General features: G+C 46.2%; 1 protein-coding gene across 2 annotated transcripts in view; it reads left to right on the top strand.

Moving 5' to 3' along the window:
• The first annotated feature begins 4,476 nt into the window (after positions 1 to 4,476).
• Positions 4,477 to 19,180, top strand: part of RPH3A (rabphilin 3A) — a 101,795-nt gene continuing 87,091 nt past the window's right edge. The window contains exons 1-2 of one of the 2 annotated variants that reach the window (XM_086348138.1): positions 4,477 to 4,696; positions 5,214 to 5,334. The gene's annotated coding sequence lies outside the window, so the exon portion shown is untranslated. Of the gene's footprint in view, positions 5,044 to 5,213; positions 5,335 to 19,180 lie in introns of both variants that reach the window. The other variant, XM_086348140.1, reaches the window with a different exon arrangement.

Here is a 19,180-nt window from a genome sequence, read left to right as displayed (position 1 = left end):
CTTATTGTAGGGTCCTCCAGCAAACTTGCTGTATGGGTTTCCTATGGCTGCTGTAACAAATATCAACAAACTTGGTGGCTTAAAACAACAAGGATTTATTGTCTTACAGTTTTGGAGGTCAGAGTGCTAAAATCAAGGTGTTGGCAGGGCTGTGCTCCATCTGGAACCTCTCAAGGAGAATCTGTTTCCTTGCCTTTTCTAGCTTCTAGAGGCTTCCCTGATTCCTTGCTTTGTGGCCCCTTCCTCCATCATCTGGAGAAGGAAATGGCAACCCACTCCAGTATTCTTGCCTGGAGAATCCCATGGACAGAGGAGTCTGGTGGGCTGCTGTCCATGGGGTCACACAGAGTCAGACACGACTGAAGTGACTTAGCAGCAGCAGCCTCCATCTTCAAGACCAATAACACAGCTCTCTCTCTCTCTTCCTCCCTCCCTCCCTCTGTTTCTCTTTATTTCTGTCTCCCTCTCCTCCTTCCCTCTGCCTCCATCTCCCTCTGCTCTCCCCACCTCTCTCAACCCTCTACTCCATTATCACCTCTCCTCGCTATTCCTCCTGCTTCCCTTTCCCCTTATAACACCGTAGTGATTACACCGGGTCCACCCAGATAACTCAGGGTAATCTCTTTATCTCAAGATCCTTAATCATACCTACTAAGTGCCATTTGCCACATATGGTAACATGTTCACCACTTCTGAGGATTAGCACATGGACATTTTTGAAGGCTGTTATTCCGCCCCACTTGCCAAGTGAAATGGGAACATTTACTCTTTCTGGACAAACTCAGCACCATTTCTCTGGGAGACAGAAGAGCACATGGCCCCTGAGACTGACTGTTCAGATTCACATCCTGCCCTCCCCATCTCTTTCTAGCTGTCTTACCTCAGGCATATCACCTGGGCTCTCTGTGTGCAGTTTCTTCATCTCGAAGATGGGCATATAATGCAGCAGTACAACCTCATTTTGCTGTTACAAGTCATGAATGTTGCTGGGGTGATAAAACATGTCAGCTGGTGAATCATACGCACATAAAAAAATGGAAGCAGCGATTTTAACTAGGATGTCATATAGCATAATAGTTATAAACCTCGGTCCAAATCCCAGTGGTACCATTTATGAACTAAAGGGCTAGTTGTTTTAGGCCACTGAGTCTCAGTGTTCTCATTTTTTAAAATGGAAATAAAACAATTGCCATCTTAACACACAGGATTGTTGTGAGGATGACATAACAGCATGGTCATACAAGTCGCCCAGCACACAGTGGGCAGCTCTTGTTACAGACACCACCACCATCACGACTGTTTGTCTATTTTGGAGGTGAGGGAGAGTCTAATGGACTGCCTCTGGCCTCAGCAGCACAAGGACAGGCCAGGACAGCTTGCTGAATCCAGGGCCCTGAGAAATCCCTTTGCAGTACTCCATCCTCGAGAGGATCAGAGTCTGTCTGGGCTTAGTTAGCCTTGGGGTGTCTGGTGTCTAGGCATCTCCCTGCTGCAGAGTTGCCAGAGCTTACAGCCGCAGCTGGTTCTCTGAAGGAAGAGTTTTCTCCAGAAGCTCTCAGAATGGAAGAAGGGTTTGAAGATGGTGACCAAGGAGGTAGGGAGGCTGGAGGCAAAATCTGAGAAGGCAGAGCTGGTTCCTAGATGGCATGGTCACTGGGGAAGGTGCAGAGCTCTGGTTTCAACCATATTATTATTTTTTAATTTAGCTGCAAAGCTCTGTTCCAATGAAGGCTTGGGCAGATGCCCAGTATGCAAAACATTTAAAAGTGCAACTGCTCAGGTTGAAAGCAGGGGTAGAGGGGGGTGGTAGAACTCAGGCCAAACTTACACTCCAATAGGGGCCTCTTGAGAGGGGGCCAGTTTGAGAAAAAACTAGCAAGGTAGCAAAAACAGAGGCCCTGGAATCAGACAGACCCAAGATTTGCATTTCTGTCTGTGCCACTTCTTGGCTGTGTGAGCTTTGGGGCTTTACTTCACCTGAGTCTCAGTTTCATCAACTGAAAATGGGACAATAATAGCACCCACCTTGTAGTTATAAAGATTGGAGTTAGCAACCATAAAGTGCTTAATACAGGTGGCAGATGTCTAGACATTTAGCAGGTGGTAGCTATTTTTGTTCCATAAGGGTGATCTGAATTCATGACAGACCTTCCCAGAACATGTGCCTAATGCCAGGGAAGCTGTGACGTGGGGGGAGATGGGTAGACGTTCCTTGGAACTGGGAGCCAAAAGACCTGGGAATTAATTGGATTCTGATTCCACCATCAGCATCCTATGTGGGTTTCTTGAATCAGTCTTCAGATGTCTACTGAGACATGTACCTGGTACTGTTCTAGGCACTGGAACACAGGCCTTGGCATCTGAAAGGCCTAAGGTCCAGACTCAACTCTGCTACTTTCTATCTTTTTGGCTGTGGGCAAGCCACTGTCTCTCTCTGTTCCTCAGTTTCTCCATGTGCAAAATAAGGGCATTGAACCTGTGTCGTAGGATCTTTCTAGAAAAGATTCAATGAAGTTCTGCCAAAGAATTGTAGAGTGCATTTGAACTTGACTCTGAGAGAGGCATCCTGAAGCATGGGCTTTGGAATTATACAACCCTGGATTTCAATCCTCAGAGAAGACAATGGCACCCCACTCCAGTACTCTTGCCTGGCAAATCCTATGGACCGAGGAGCCTGATAGGCTGCAGTTCATTGGGTTGCTAAGAGTCGAACACGACTGAGCGACTTCCCTTTCACTTTTCACTTTCATGCATTGGAGAAGGAAATGGCAACCCACTCCAGTGTTCTTGCCTGGAGAATCCAGGGACAGCGGAGCCTGGTGGGCTGCCGTCTATAGGATTGCACAGAGTTGGACACGACTGAAGTGACTTAGCAGCAGGATATCAATCCTATGTCTGACATTTCTGGTGTAACTTTATGCAAGAGACTTAACTTCTTGAGTCTCAGTTTCCTCAACTGTAAAATGGGAGTAATAATAGTTCCCTCAAAAGGTCATGGTAAAGATTCAAGGAAATGACACATGTAAAGTCCTTAGCCAAAGGGCTTGTGTGTAGTTGGTTCTCAATAAAATGACAGCTGCCATCATCATCATCACCACCACCATCACCATCATCATGATCATCGATAAAGTGAAGCTCTAAATGGTCTCTAAGATCCTCATATTTTAAGCCCTACTTTTCAAGGAGGGGATTAGGTGACGAATGTGGTAGCTCACTCTGGGCCCTCTCAGTGGGACTGTCTAGAGGAAAGTCCCCAGTAAAGAGGGTTCTAATTCACTTTGCTGAGAAGTTCTAAACAGATCCTGGTCTATTTGAGATTTCCTGTCCTTTCCTCCCAACAAACAGGAATAAGACTCATTGAGATCTGGAATGTTGGAAACCATGGGAATCAACTTCTCTCTTTTTTAAGGAATTATATATTTTGTTTATTTACTTATTTATTTTTTGCTGTGCTTCTTTGCTCCATGCGGGCTTTCTGTAGTTGTAGAGAGTGGGGGCTATTCTTTAGTTGTGGTGTGCGGGCTTCTCATTGCAGTAGCTTCTCTTGTTGCATCACACAGGCTCCACACATGGGCTTCAGTAATTGTGATGCATGGGCTTAGTTGCCCCACAGCATGTGGAATCTTCCTGGACCAGGGATTGAACCCGTGTCCCCTACATTGACAGGCAGATTCTTATCCACTGTACTACCAGGAAAGTTCAGTCAATTTCTCTTTATGTATTTCTCCTTTTAATGATTTTATTTTCTTGTCTGTATAGTGATTTCACTTCAGAAGATGAATCTGGGTCTTTGGGGTTTAGGTCTTTGGCCATGGCTCAATTGTCTGATTTAGACCTTTTATAATCTCCCAACTTCATCCCACTCAAACCATGAACTGAAAGGTGAGGCTGGCATATACCATTCTGGATTGGCTGTCAATTCTTTTCTCCTTCTGTCAAGACATTTGAATCACAGGACAGATTATGGATCATGGGGTTATAGCAGCCCACAACTTGGATGTTCTTATTGTTGCCTTCTAACTTCTTGCATAGTCATATGCTCATTTTATGCAAGACTTGGAGATGTTAAGTGACTTTTCCAAGGTTGTATGGGGGCTCGACTTGGTTCCAGAAACCTGTCAAGCGCTTATTCAACTAAGCCATCCTGCCCCATAGAAATTTCCATTTCCTAAGCCTCATCTTCCTGCCCTGATTTTCAAGGCACCTGAGGTATAGGTCAGAAATCTGCAGTAGTGTGGGTGAGGACAGGTCAGCTAGGCTGATTTGGTGGGGAGGAGCCACTTGGAGACTCCCACACTGGGGTCAAACTCTTTTCTGAGCGAGCAGTGAAAGTCTGGGGGCGTATGTGGAAAAGGGGATGTAAAGTTACAGCTTCTTTGCTTCGAGAGTGAACGACAAGATTAGAACAAGTGTGTGGTAGGTAGGCTGTCACTGACTTCACTGTGTGATGTCAAGAGGTCCCGTTCCCCGCCCCTCCCCCCCCCCCCACCTCCCCTGGACTCTCCCCCTTTTCTGCTCTAACCATCCAATTACTTAACTTCGCAGCCTGAGGGTTCGCTTCCCGCCCATCCCTCCGCCGCCGCATTTTAGCGCTGTCCGCTGTGCTGATCGCCAATCTCCCGATTGCCATTTCCACCAGCTAGGATCTCTGGTGCGCCCAGTCTCACCTCCCGGGCTCCCACCCCTCTTTCTCCAGGTACCTCACACATAAATCACGGAGAGGGAAGGCAGACTTGGCTCCCCCTGCTCCGGGAAACTGCTGCCCCCTCCCTTGCTCACACCGGGTTTTGCAGCAGTGGTGGCAGCCGCCACTGATTCCCGCACCGGGGAAGCAATTGATTCGTCTACTGCCAGCAGCCCCGGAGTTGCCTACGCGGACGACAGAGAGAAAGAGAAAGAGACAGAAAGGGAGAGAGGACAGAGAGAGAAAGAGAGGGAGATTCACAGAGTGAAAACCTTCATCCATGTGGAGGGCAGGCTGAGGGAGCCACTGTCTTTACCTTGTCGACTGACTGGTCTGAGTTTTCTCCTCTTCCCGCAGTGGTATTTCTTTTCATCTTGGATCTTCGTGATTTAGGAATAGTTGCTCTGTGTGTGTGTGTGCGTGTATGCGTGTGCGTGTGTGTGTGTGTGTGTGTGTGTGTGTGTGTGTGCAGTTGCTTTGATTTTATTTTGGGAAGAGTAGGAAAGTCAAATGAACAATTTTCTTTCAGGCACCTCCGCTGAGCTTTCAAACCAAGTCATCCAGAGTTAGCATCTTCCCACCCGTCAGGGAAGAGAGGAGTTGGCAAGAATTTGGCTCGCCCATTCCCCCTGCAATCCTCTGGTGTCTTGGTAAGTGATATTCTTCTCAATTGTGTAAATGGGCTAGGGGTATTGGAGTCTCAGTTGCAACGAGGTGTGTACATGACCTGGTGGGATAGAGGTTAGGTGGGAGGGAAAGGGTGCTGAGGAATGACCACATTTATTTGCCCACATTCTGCAGTGTTTGATTGCCTAAGCAGCACCCCAAAGCCAAATGAGATTTCGGCTCACTGCCCGGGGTAGGGGTAAAATATGCTCATGTTTTAGGCAATGCAATCAAAATTGTGGCTTCTGCCCAATTTGTCCTCTCCCTTGCAACAGAAGCTTCTGAAAGTAGCCAGCAGTTCTCTGAGTGAATTAACCCTTTGTGGTACTGGCCAGCCTGGCATGGACAGTCTCTGGGTATTCTGATCTAGTGGGTGGGCACCCTGACTCTGGATGAGAGAGGATCACTTATGGCTGGATAGTTAACCCTTGCTTAGGGTAACGTAGGCATGCTAAGTGAAGCTTGCCTAGGAGCGGGTGCAGATTGTACCATCTTCCAGGGACAGCTGAGTAATTTAATTGTGGTGATTTTGTGCAAGCTTACCTGTTCACAGTTTCCTGAGACGAGAGATCTGGGAGACATGAAAGGATCACATTTTTCTTGGAATGAGTGGTCAGGCAGGTCAGAGGGGAGCAGCCAGCTGTCTGCTGAGCAGACAAGGTTTTATTTTCACAGGTGGTATAACCTGTAAGTGATTACACAGAGGGTGCACCAAGCCCAGGGGATTTCATCCTTGAGCCTGTCTCAGAGTAGGGAAAGGGGCGAATAAGGTTTGTTCGGCTTCTGGGGAAGGATTCCAGGCTCCAGCTTCAGATCTGTTCCAGGACAGACCATACCCTGCTCTAGTTTCTTTATTCTGATGGGATCAGCCTCACCAACCTGTTAGTGAGTGGGAGGGGGAGGTCCCTTGTAACTGAATCCAAAACTCACAGTTAATTTTAAATGCCTTTGCTGCTAATCTGTGACCCATCAAAAGGGGATTTGCTTTGCTTCCTGGTTTGATTATATCTTCCTTACTGGAAATGAATGTCTTTATTTTTAGCATCTTCACTATTATCTCAGGGGCCACCCCCTCCCCGAGGATTTCCTCTTCCAGTTCTTATTCTTGGAGGTGGGAGGAATAAAACATCAGCCCCCAAGACTGGCAAGCGTAAGCACGGCCCACTCAGTCACTTTCTCCAGCCCCAGAGCCAAGTGGGGACACCAAAATCCCAAGGCATATGACTGCTCAGGCAGGACATGACATGTGAGGCAGTGGGAAGGGATGCTTGGTGGTTAGTACCAAAGAGTTGGTCCTCAAAAATCCCAGGTTTTCCTTGCTGGGTGACCTTGGGGAGGAAGTTGCCTTTGTCTCCTTCTTGGGAAGCCTAAGTGTGAATGATGAATGTGGGGAAATTTGGAGCCACAGTCAAATAAGGAGCCACAGATCGGCCCATGGGTGATATTTAAATTTTGAACTTTGGCACTAACTGGTCAGACTGGACCACGGCTGGGGCCCTGGAGTAGGGGATCTCAAGGGTCTCCTGCTGCGCTGAGTGTTAACTCTTTAATTGCTGGATTACAGGGAAGTTTAGGGGGCTGGGGCAATATAACCAGCCAATGCAATATAACCATCCAGTGTAGGAGTATATATATATATATATATATATATATATATATATATATATACAAATAAAACCAGAGTTGACTTGCAATGTTGCATTAGTTTCAAGGGTGCAGCAAAGTGATTCAGTTACACATACACATGATAACCACTGGTTCAGCCATGTAGGGCAGGCCAGCCCACCTGAGGTAGCTGGAACTCGGCTGTCCACCCATGGGTGCTTTTTGAACATCTACTCACCACCTCCCATCCTTATTTCCTTGGGGGTGGTTAAGATCCAAGAGGCTGCCCTCCCTACCCCCTCATCACACTTGAATTGGTGCATTGTGGTGCACCAGCGTAAGGGAAACAGAAGCTTCTGGAAAAAGCTTTGGAGTTGGATCAGGAGACCTGGGTCCCAGCCCCAGCTCTGCCTCCCCTTTCTGGGCCTCAGTTTTCCCATCTGTGCTATGAAATAGCTGGTCTAGGTGACCCCAAGGCCACTTCCATCTCTGAGGCTCTATAACTGTGTGATGAGTATTGAGTATGTATATTTGTGTGTGTGTGCATTCATACTTCTAGGAAGGGTTAGCCCTGTGTTTGGGAATTTACCAGATGTGTTGAGCAGGTTTTGTTTGGGTGAATCAGGATGGAGACTGGCTCTTGTAAGAACTTTCCTAGGTTCCTAGAATCCTGTGCTCAGATGGAAAGGGGTCTTATTGGTTTGTGGCTTCAGTTGCATAGACATCCAGATCTGGCAGCACTTGAAAGCCCTCTAGAGACTTATCCCAGAAAGACACCAAGGATCTCTTTGAGAACCTCCACTCTGGAAAGATGCCTATGCCCTATAGCCCACTTGAGCACCTCGAGTTCAGAACCTCTGATCTAGTCATCAGGGGTACCAGCAAGGGCAAGCAGCTTGCCCAAGACCACACAGTGAGTCATGCATAGCAACATACAAAGATAAGATACCTGCCTTCATTCCTGGCTCCAGCAGCTGCCACTCCCCTGACCCAACCGGGGTGCAGGGGGAGGACCTTCAGCAGCTCCTTTCCAATTTTCTATCCTGTGAGGTGATCAGGAAGCATAGCTGTGGGGATAAGTGAGGACATCTCCTTTCTCAGTGGTGGGAGGGAGGCAGTGGCCAGAGATCTTGCAGTCCGAAATGGTGGCCTGGGAAGTCGGTCTCCCCGGCTTGCTGTGCCTTCTGTTTTCTTGCTGCCTGTACACATCCTGGCTGCCTATCTAAGGCTGTGGGTCTGGTCAGAGTGGCTGCTCTGGGGGTCTATTTGTAAGCTGAGATATTTACTCTTTATTTAACCCTCTCTCTCTGTTTCTCTGTGGGTCATAGAGAATCTGACACTTTCTAATAAAAATTGCCATGACATATGGGCTTATCTTCTGCTCTTTATCGCCTTCAAGTTGGGAGCTGGTCATGAATGCAGACAAATCAGGAGTTGATGTAAAGGCGATGAGAAGCAAACAGCATGGTTTATTTCTGTTAAGCACTGTGGCTGTAACCTGGGATAAAAATAAATCCGGGACCCAGTAGTGGTGGGCTGGAGTGATGAGCTTAAATTATTCAGCTGCCACCCAGGATGGAGATCCTTGATGTGCTAGAAGAGTGAAGGAGGCACCACAAAAATAGCCACCTCTCCTTCCTGTTCCCCACCCCTGTCTGTTTCTTTAAGCCAGCCTTTTTAGCCTCTAGGGGCTGCAGTATGAGATGCTGGGAGCAAACAGACCTGAGTTTGAATCCTGGCTCCAGTGCTTGGTTGCTGTGTGACTTCAGGAGAGACCCTAAACCTCTCTGAGCCTCATTTTCCTCAGGTGCACTAAGGGAGCACAGTGTGGTGGTAAAGAGCATAGGCTCTGGAGATAGATCTCCTGAGCTTAAATCCTGGTTCTAGCACTTTCTAGTTATGTCATGTCACCTCTCTGGGCTTCAGTTTCTCCATCTTTAAAATGAGGATAATAAAGGAACTGTGAGCATTTTGAGTTAATGTTTGCAAACTGCTTCTCACTGAGCCTGGCAAGGAGTAAGTGTCCAATAAATGTGAGTGATGGGGATGCTGTTGGTGATGGTAGCAGCAAAGTCACCCCTGACCTAAATAAGACTGAGTTAGGATAGAGAAAGGTGACTCCTCTGTTGTGTCAGGCACACATCTCTGGGACCCAGGATAAAGAGGACACGGTGTGGAGATAGGGGACTTCCAGTTCCACTTACTTAGTATGTGGTCTTTGTGTAGTTGCCGGGGGCGGGGGGGGGGTGGCAGACCTCAGTTTATTCACCCATGAAATGGGCATAATGACCACCTTTCTTTAAGTCTTTTGAGGCCCCAAGGAAAAAGGGCAGTCGTGAGTGTGGTGGGCAGGCCCTGGAGGAAGGCATTCGGGAGGAGAAGCCCTCTGTGTCTTTTGTTCCTCCAAATCCTTAGGAGGCTTTTGCTGAATCATCTCTACTCACCAGCTTGGAGCTCAAGGATTTTTCCTAGGAGACTTGAGCTTTCTCTCCCTTCCCTGCCTTGGTGCTTTCCCTGCCACAGTGGGTGTCTCTACATACAACTTCCAAAATGCTACAAGGCAAGATCCTTAGGGCCAAGGCTGTACCCTCTTCCTTTTTAGAGTCACAGTTAGCATGGCAGGTGCTCAGCAATGACTTGCATGAGTGAATGAATGAATGAAACCTTGATTAACTAGTGAACTGGTCAATTTGGAGAGATGCCTTTATGGTCCAGCCAGTGACCTGCATGCAGTAGGTCCTTAGTTAGCATTGGTTCATTATGATGAGTCATTGGTGAAGAGTTTAAAAAGGGTTGGCTTTCATCTCAGATCTGCTACAGGCAAAGAACTGGCCTTTCTCGCCTGTCAAAGAGTTAGCTGACATTTATCCATATGTCATACATTTATTGAGTACTTACCGTATGCCTGGCACTATGGTGGGCATTGGCCAAAAAAATAATGATAATAGTGACAAAGACACAGTCCCTTTGGGACTTAGATAAAGTAAGCGACTGCCTACAAAATGTGATCTTTTCAGGGAGAGGGCAGGTTTTAGTACAAAGAGGTCTTCCTTCATCACCCTAAAACACTCAGCTCACTGATATGTGAAAATCCATCATTAAAGTTTCATTCTTTGTCTTTAGGCTTTGCTCTTGGATGAAGAGCAGATGCTTTTGGGGTGGAATAATGCATCCTACCTTATTAGTCACTTACACTTTAGCGAGGCGGAGTTGTAAAATCCTTTCTGAAAAGTGAGGGGAGCTTTTTGAAAAGCTTTTTGCGAGTGAGAAGCGGCATTTGCACAAAGTAAGCTTGCGGCTTTACCTGGGAGGGCAAAAGGCAGAGAAAGAAAGACGTTGCTGGGTTCACATTCTGCTGTAAAAAGCTCTCAGTGCTCAAGAGACTGATTCACCTGAACTGGGTGGTTCATCTGACTCGGTGGTTCTCAGAGTACGGTCCTCGCCACCTCCCATCCCCACCCCCAGCGGTATCAGCATCATCTGAGAACTTGTTAGAAAAGGCAAATTCTTGGGTTAGATTCTGGACCTGTCCCACGAGAAACTCTGAGTTCAGGGCCCTGGGCTCTGTGTTTTCCTAAACCACCAATGCTATAGATTAAAGAGTTATTTGAAATGCTAAACACTTTTACAGGTGTCAGTTATAACAGTTTTAGGTGTGTTGTGAGCGTCAGACTTTTTGCCATGGTCCCCCACCCTCCACATCCCCCAGGGGGCTGAGAACTGGGTCCGTTGCCTCCCCAGGACACATCATTAACTTTCTGCTACTGGCTCCCTCTATTTCCCATGCTAGCAGGACCTAGCATCCCCTGCTAACCTGAGTGCTCTAGGAGGCTACTTCTTTCTCAGTCAGGATGCAAGGACTCAGGTTATAGGATGGTTCGTTGTCCAGGTGGTAAGAATCACCCCTCCAGCCTGGCCAGGGAACAGAATTGGTTCCTTTTAGTCCAACATAGCTTTCCATTTGGGCCAGGGAAAAGTGGGAGACCAGGGTGCAGTGCTGAGGCACCAGACTGCGTATGCAATGTCACTGTGGTTTCTTTGAAGTAATTGTCTTGCTGTCATTACTTTTAAAGACATAATGCACACTTAAATCTCATTGTAATGGAGCTGTGTCAGACTCTGGCTTAGGAATGCAGCTAGTGAGCAAGATAACTGGCCTCAGGAAGCTCGGGGCTTTGCCCATCCCTCTGCAATCAATCAACAAGAGGAAATTAATCTGACAGTGTCATAATGATGTTTGGTTTGTGAAAGATTTATTTGGAGAGCGGGAGGAAAAAAAAACTCTCCGCATCTCTTAATATAATCTTTTAAGTTCATTCAGCTGCCTTTTTCTTCTTTCTTCCTCTCTCTCTTTCTTTCTCTCCTTCCTTTCCTCTCGAATGCATCTACACCATGATAAGCAGCAGCTTGTGAATGGAAGCAGCTTTCAGTAGAGAACAGATTAGGCAAGCAAGTTTGGTGCCAGCCATTGATGGCGAGGTGGTGTCTAGGGCTCCTGAGAAGAGAGATGATTTCTCAAAGTTTGTCAGGATGCCAGAAGGCATCTCTGTGGTCCACTCTTCCCCCAAGCCCAGCCTGCCCCTGTCCCATCCCCTCTACCTGTGAGTTTCTTCTGTCACAGTAGCACTGGGTCTCTAAGTCTCTGTCTCTTCTCTCTCCCCTTCTCACACCCACACCGCATCCCCTTCTCCATCTTTTCCACCCTTTAAAAATTCCCTTTCTTTCTTCTCATAGTTCATCTTTCCTCCCCTTCTTTCTCCCTCATCTGATCTCTGCTCTCTCCCTCTGGCTGGCATTTTCTCCCAATCTCTTTCCATCTTCCTCTCCTAAATTCTGCCCTTCCCCATCCCATCTTTAGTCTCACCCAGGTAGATATACCAAAGTGACTTGGGAAGGGAATGCATTTACAAGTCCCGAGACCCCAAGTCGGGTCTCTGAGTAGCGTGAACCAACTCTCCCAGTTAGCCTGGGACTGAGGGGATTCTTGGCAGGCAGGACTTTGTGTGTTAAAACTGAGAGAAGCTCAAGCAAATCAGGACCAGTTGGTCATCTTACTGCTAAGGTCAAGTGCTTGGGATTTTGTGGAGCTTTCAAAAGGCCAGAGATGTAACTTCTTGGGCAAGTTGCCTGTCCTTCTGCTCTGGAGAGGAGCAGAGTGGTTTCTGAAGCCCTCCCCAGCCTCAGTGTGTTCAGCACAGCTCTGCATGGCTCTGAAGACTACCCGGGCATGCAAAGGCCAGTGGTCAGTCAAGGGCATGGGGCTGACTCCTTCCTCCTTTCTGACTTCCAACAAGACTGACCACCCAGCCAGTTAGCTCTGCACTCCTCAGTCACAAGAGGGATCTGGCAAGAGACTGCAGGTGGTCCCTATGACAGAGATTCCCAAACTTCAGCCTGGGTCAGAATTCCTCAGAGGGCTGTTAACACAGAGTTTCTGATTCAGTGGGACTAGGATGGGGCCCAAGAATTTGCATGTCTAACACATCATTCCCAGGGGACATGGATGCTGCTGCTCCAGGAATTCCGCTTTGAGATCCACTGCTTTCTGCAAACTCATTCCCTTTCATTTATTTATTCCCTCATTTATTCCTTCATTCATTCATTCTCAGATAGTTATTGTATCCTACCACGTGCCAGGCACTGGGGACTCAGCAGTGAATGAGACAGAGTTCCCTGCCTTTCTAGAGCTTACAGTCTAGTGAGAAACAAAAGAAAAGCACAAACAAGGTGGTTTTAGACTATGTCAAGTGCTATGAAGGAAACAGCATGACATGACAGATAGTGATAAATGGTGTGCAGGGAGAGAGATAACTTCGTAATCAAAATTTAGTTATATGCTGTCCACCTGGAATTATCACAAAGTTGATCAGCTATATTCCCATACAAAATAAAAAGTTTTTAAAATTAGTTACAAAAAGGATGGCCAGGGGAGATGGTAATGGTTGAATTGAGAGCTGAGTCTCTAGAAGGAGCCAGAAGGATCCAGGCTGGGGGAATGACAATCGCAAAAGCAGAGACAACTATGTTGTCTTGATGGAACAGCAAGAAGGTCAGTGCGGTGGGATGAGGGGAAAGTGAGGGAGCCTTCGGGCTGCAGGACCTGCCAGGGTAGGCGTGGAGTCTGGATTTCATTTCACTAGGGGGTGGGGGGAGGGTTTGAATCAGAAGTGAGATGACCTAGTTTACAATTTTGGTAATGATCACTTTGTTTTCTGAGCGGAGAGCAGACTGCAGGAGGCAGGGGTGGAAGCCAGGAGACCAGTGATGGGGAGCAGTGACACAGCCTGGGGGACTAGGGGGTGCAAAGAAGGTGGTCAGATTCGGGGTGGCTTCTGCAGTAGCTCGGCCACCTCTTACTGGTGGATTAGGTGTGGGGGTCCATTCTTGGCAGTGGTTCAGCGGTTGTGATTCGGGGCACCGAAAGTGGGGCCCGTGGGTTAAGACGCCAGGCCGGCTAACGTGTATCGTCCCCTCCGCCCCCCACCACCCCCAGAGGAAAAGGCAGCAGCTGGAGTTTTTCTTTCTCTCATGAGTAGTGGCTGGATTAACCTGTCAGCATTAAGGAGGACATCGGCGAACTTGGCGAAGCCGAGGAAGCCACTGGAAGTGGCCGCTGCCGCTGTGTCAGGCTGGGACGTGGGGTCAAGTCTCTCTCCCAAAGGTCTGGAGATCGGGGTGGGGGCTTGCGGGAAAGGTTGTTGGACAGGATGGTGAACCACTTCTGGCGCCTGCAGCTTCCCCTCTGATCGTTAGAGACCTACCTGTGGCTCACCTGAGCCGGGAACCTAGGCCAGAGGGCATCGTAGGCACTGAGCATGCTCCTGAGGAAGAGCGCTGGAGCACCTTCATCCCACCTCCGCTCCCCTCGCCACCCCTGCCCCGCCCTGGGCGGGGTGAAAAGCCAAGTGCAGACCGATGAGGTGCCTCCAAAGCCTTTCAGAAAGGCATCTGCTGCCGTTTCTTTTGGTTTGCTTTCTCTTCTCTCTCTCTCTTTTTTTAAACTTTGGAAGGGTTGATCTAGCCAGGGCCGACCTCCGTGTTATCTGTGTGTTTTTTAAAGACAGCCTGTATACCTGTGGCGGATTCATTTTGATATTTGGCAAAACTAATACAAGTATGTAAAGTTTAAAAATAAAATAAAATTAGAAAAAAAAAATAAAGACAGCCTGGTGTATTACATTGATTGATTTGCGGATATTGAAGAATCCTTGCATCCCTGGGATAAAGCCCACTTCGACATGGTGTATGATCTTTTTAATGTGTTGTTGGATTCTGATTGCTAGAATTTTGTTAAGGATTTTTGCATCTATGTTCATCAGCCAGTCCAGGTTCTATGCAGGATACTGGATGCTTGGGGCTGGTGCACTGAGATGACCCAGAGGGATGGTATGGGGAGGGAGGAGGGAGGAGGGTTCAGGATGGGGAACAAGTGTATACCTGTGGCGGATTCATGTTGATGTATGGTAAAACCAATACAATATTGTAAAGTTAAAAAATACAATAAAATAAATATATTAAAGCTAAAAAGAAATTAAAAATAAAAAAAATAAAGACGGGCCTGGGCGCATCAACAGCGCATAAGCCACTTTGGGGAGAAATCTCCGGGAAGAATAAATAGTGCTTATATGCTGGTTACCAAGTGGGGGGCTTTACTTGTGATTATAGTGGGAGGAGAGCTGTCCTCATTCACAGCCTCTCAATTTTCCGCGCAGAACTCATCTGCTGTACAGATTAGCATGAAATTTTCTTTCTGATATAAGGTGCCGAGGGTGAATTTATTCTTTCTCATATCCTAGTACACCACCATGACCATCACCTATCCTTGCAGGCTTCTTTCTCAGTTATTTATTCTTTATTATTTATTTCTAAAATTTATTTAATTAATTTTAATTAATGTATTTATTTTTAATTTATTATTTATTCTCTTTTATTCCCCTACCCCAAACCCCTCCCCTAATAGGCAACCCTTCTATTCTGTTCAGTGATCATCTCTTTTGTTGTTTATGCACCTGCAAAACGTGTATTTTTTTCCTAACTTCTTATTCTGTATTGGACTATAGCCGATTAACAATGTTGTGATATTTTCAGGTGAACAGCAAAGGGAGTCAGCCATACATACACATGTATCCATTCTCCCCCAGACTCCCCTCCCATCCAAGCTGCCGCATAACATTTAGCAGAGCTCCCTGTGCTGTACAGTAGGTCTTTGTTGGCTATCCATTTTAAATATAGCAGTGTGTACCTGCTATATATATGACCTTCCCAAACTCCCTAACTGTCCTTTCCACCAGCAACCATAAGTTCACAAAACATGTATTTTTAATTTACATAAATGGTATGGTGCTATAGATCTCATTGTTTCTCACCTTTCCCCCCCTACCCAGCACTGTTTTTTAAGAGATCGTGAGATGTGCATCTAATCCTTTGCTTTTAATTGTTGTTGTGCTCCAAAGTGTAAATCCCTTATATTTTACCCATTTTCTTATATTAGTTTCTCTCCAGTTACCCAGATCATTTCTGGAAATTTCCCTGCACTGGGCAGCTGGGATTCTTTCAAGACATAGAGATTCATTTTCAATAGAACTTTAATGTCATTTGGGGCTTCCTTGGTGGCTCAGATGGTAAAGAATCCACCTGCAATACAGGAGACCCGGGTTCAATCCCTAGGTCAGGAAGATCCCCTGGAGAAGGGAATGACTACCCACTCCAGTATTCTTATCTGGAGAATCGCCTGGTGGGCTGTAGTCCATAGCGTCGCAAAGAGTTGGACACGGCTGAAGCAACTTAGCATGTAGCAATGTCATTTGAGAGGTGCAGGTTGATGCTTTACTGTTTTGCTTTGGATGGTTTGCTCAGCAAACACTGAGGAATAGCTTCTAATATCAGACCCCATAGGTATGTCGAGGAAAGCAGAGGTCAAGTTGATGGGGTCTGGAGCCAGGGACATCTGGGTTTAAATTCTGTCTCAGATATTCATTGACTGTGTGACCTTTGGCAAAATGAGTTTCTCTCTCTGAGTCTCAGTGTCTTCTATAAAATGGGGATAGTCTTAATATTCTTATAAGATTGCTTGAGAGTGAAATGATATTATGCATGATGTGGTTTGTGTAAGGAAACTTTGTCTTAAATGATACTTGGGGGTGGGATGTGGATAAATGGGTGTTAATGGCCCCTCCATGTTCTGCTGAATTTACCCTGTGTGGAGGGGTGTATACGTGTGTGTTGGGGAGCAGTTTTCTGGCTGAGGTTGAGACAGTCATTTCCTTCAACAACCTGTTGAGTAGTCATTTCCCCAACTACGTAGAGAGACCTGGATCCTGTCCCAGACTCAGCCACACAAGCTTCTCTGTGTACCCCCCCAGAGCCTTGGTTTCCTCCTCTAACGTGGCCTCTGGAAAAACACTGGTGGCAGCAGAAAGGATCGCACTGCCCCTGAATATGCTCAGAGGGTAAAATGCTTCAGAGGCTGGTAGTTGGCCTCCTCAAGTGGCCGTAGAGGCTCCCCAGAGCCTCCCCAAGGCCCTGGGATTGAGCAGCTTTCAGCTCTGGAAAATCCTCCCTCTGGTTGTCATGGCAGCAGATCTGGAATGGGAACCTTTATCCTGATGGAGCAGCACAGGGGCATTTCTCACTGACACAGACTGTAACGGTGGCCTCAGGGCTCTACTACAGGGTGGTCTTTGATGCCCTGGGGAGCTCCCCACCTGCTCTTCATCCTCTTGCTAGAAAGGTCTCTGAGATAAAGTCTGTCCAATTGGGCTCAAGTCCCAGCTATGCAACATGGTAATTATATGCTGGAGCTGCAGTTTTGTACAGGAAGCAAATGAGTTGGGGGATAGACAGAGCAGTCCCAAGGACTAGCCCTGTGCTTTTCATTCACATGAGTGATTGCCTTTAACCCTCAGAAATCCTTGGGAAAGAGGCAGTAGTATTATGCCCATTTTGCATACAGAATTCTGAGGCAACAGAAAGCTGGAGAGGCAGCTTTCTCAGTCCCCTCCCCGCCCTGCCCCCAGTTCATTTAGTAAAGGGTGGATTCAACAACTCAAATCCAGATCTTTGGATATTACAGTCAAGTTTCCATAGCAAAGAAATAAACTTCCTAGGGCCTCATTCTTCTGCTCTGTAAAATGGGATAATAGTCAGTTACCACTTCCCTTACTATTCAGAATTGTTGCAAAGATCGAGCAATTTAGAAACACTTTTTAACAATGTAAAGCTCTACAGAAACAGATTGTCTAGTCTTCAACTCCTTCTGGTTTGTAGCCAAAGCAAGAACATCACTCTTGTAAAGGACTGGATCTCACTGACCAGTAGGATGCTGTATTCTCAGTGGTTAAAGCACAGCCGCTGCCTCTAGACTTCTTTGGAATTCAGCTGTGCTACTTTCTGGACTGTGAACTTGGGCAAGTTGTTTGGCCTCTCTGGCCTCAGTTTACTCATCTATAAGATGGGAATAATAATATCATCTCCCTTGTAGAGTTGCTATGAAAATTACATGAGTTAATATACAAATGAAGCACTCAGAACAGTGCCCAGTACATGGTCAACTATAGAAATGCTAGCTGTTTATTATTGCCTAGGACTTACATTTTAAAAATTACTTTCATTTTGATATTTGGCAAAACTAATACAGTATTGTAAAGTTTAAAAATAAAATAAAATTTAAAAAATTAAAAATTAAAAAAATAAATACATAAATAAAAATTGCTTTTAGAGTCAATGGTGTTTCACAATAACCTTCTGAAGGGGAGAGTTGGGATTTACTCCTTCCATTTACAGATGAAGGAACTAAACCCCATAGAGGTAAACCTTTTCCCTAAGATCACAAGGTAAGTTGGGGACCAGAAAAAAGTTCAATCTTTAGGGATGACAATGGCTACGCCACAGAACTTTAAAGCACAGCAGGTCCACCAGGCCAGTGACAAGGCATCAAGCCGACAAAATGTGACAATATGCTGGGAAAAGCAGGCAGTTAATGTCTGGGAACTTATTTTGCCCAGTCATTAACTTCAGGGGTTATTTAATTTTAGTGTATGCAAGAATCTCCTGGGGTATTTTTAAATTCTCAAGGCCCATCCCTGGAAATTCTGGCTCAGAAGGTTTGGGTTGTACCCTGGAACCTGCAAGGTAAAGGGTTTCCTGACTGATACGGTAGCAGCTGATCCATGGGTCATTCTGGGAGGAACAATGCTCTTTCCCATGGGTGAATTCTCTTCATCACTCCCAGGGCAGTGGGCTTGAATGCCTCTAGGATGGTTGGCTCAGCACCTACAAAGTCATTCTGTGCATTGCTGAACAGGTCTGATCAGCGTGGTTGTCCTTCTTGATGTTAACTTAGATCTGATTCCTGTCACTCCTGATCATTTCACCTTCCAGAGCCAAACTGAAGAAATGAAAATCCTAAGACAGAACATGGTCTGTAAGTGCACATTGGGAGGTAATTGTATGAAGCTATAAATCTGAGTTCATTTTTGTCAGGGGGTAATTAAAAACGAATGTCTGATCTGCTCTGCATTGAATTTAGAGGTCCTCTCAACCAACATACAATCATTTATTCATTCAACATATAGTTACCACTATTCAGTTGATAGATATTTATTGACTACCTACTACCGTGTCTGATTCTTTGCGACCCCATGGACTGTAGCCTCGGAGAAGGCAATGGCGCCCCACTCCAGTCCTCTTGCCTGGAAAATCCCATGGACGGAGGAGCCTGGTGGGCTGCAGTCCATGGGGTCTCGAAGAGTCGGACACGACTGCGCGACTTCGCTTTCACTTTCACTACCATGTAGGTCAGATGTCCCCAGATAACAAAGTGGACCTTCAATTCCCACATTTTCCCTGTGAAATCAATCCCTCCTGACTTGCACAAAATGGTTAGCCAGACTTTAAAAAATAACCTATTAGGAGCTGAAAGAAAGAAAACAAAACCTATTAAGGGATATAGATGAAATGGTCAAATGTCCCTTTATAGTGTTTGATTCATCAACTATATTATACAAAAATACTTATTATATAAAATAATCAAGTAATCCATAAAAACTGCTTTCTGCCACTGACATATTTTAAAAACAGTCAACAAACCAGAAAAGTAAGGCCAATTTTATAATTTTTAAAAAAAGTCATCTGCTACAAATACTTTTTGTTAAAGAATGGGAAAAGGAAGAGATATCATTTGGAGCATAATGCTTGAAAAGTTTAGAAAGAATTTCCTAACTATTT

This window comes from Bos grunniens, chromosome 17 (genome assembly GCF_055505025.1).
Source record: "Bos grunniens cultivar Pamir isolate PY7600 chromosome 17, Bosgru_T2T1.0, whole genome shotgun sequence".
NCBI classification, from domain to species: domain Eukaryota; kingdom Metazoa; phylum Chordata; class Mammalia; order Artiodactyla; family Bovidae; genus Bos; species Bos grunniens.
Note: the sequence above shows the minus strand (reverse complement) of the source record. Positions and strands in the feature narration are given on the sequence as shown.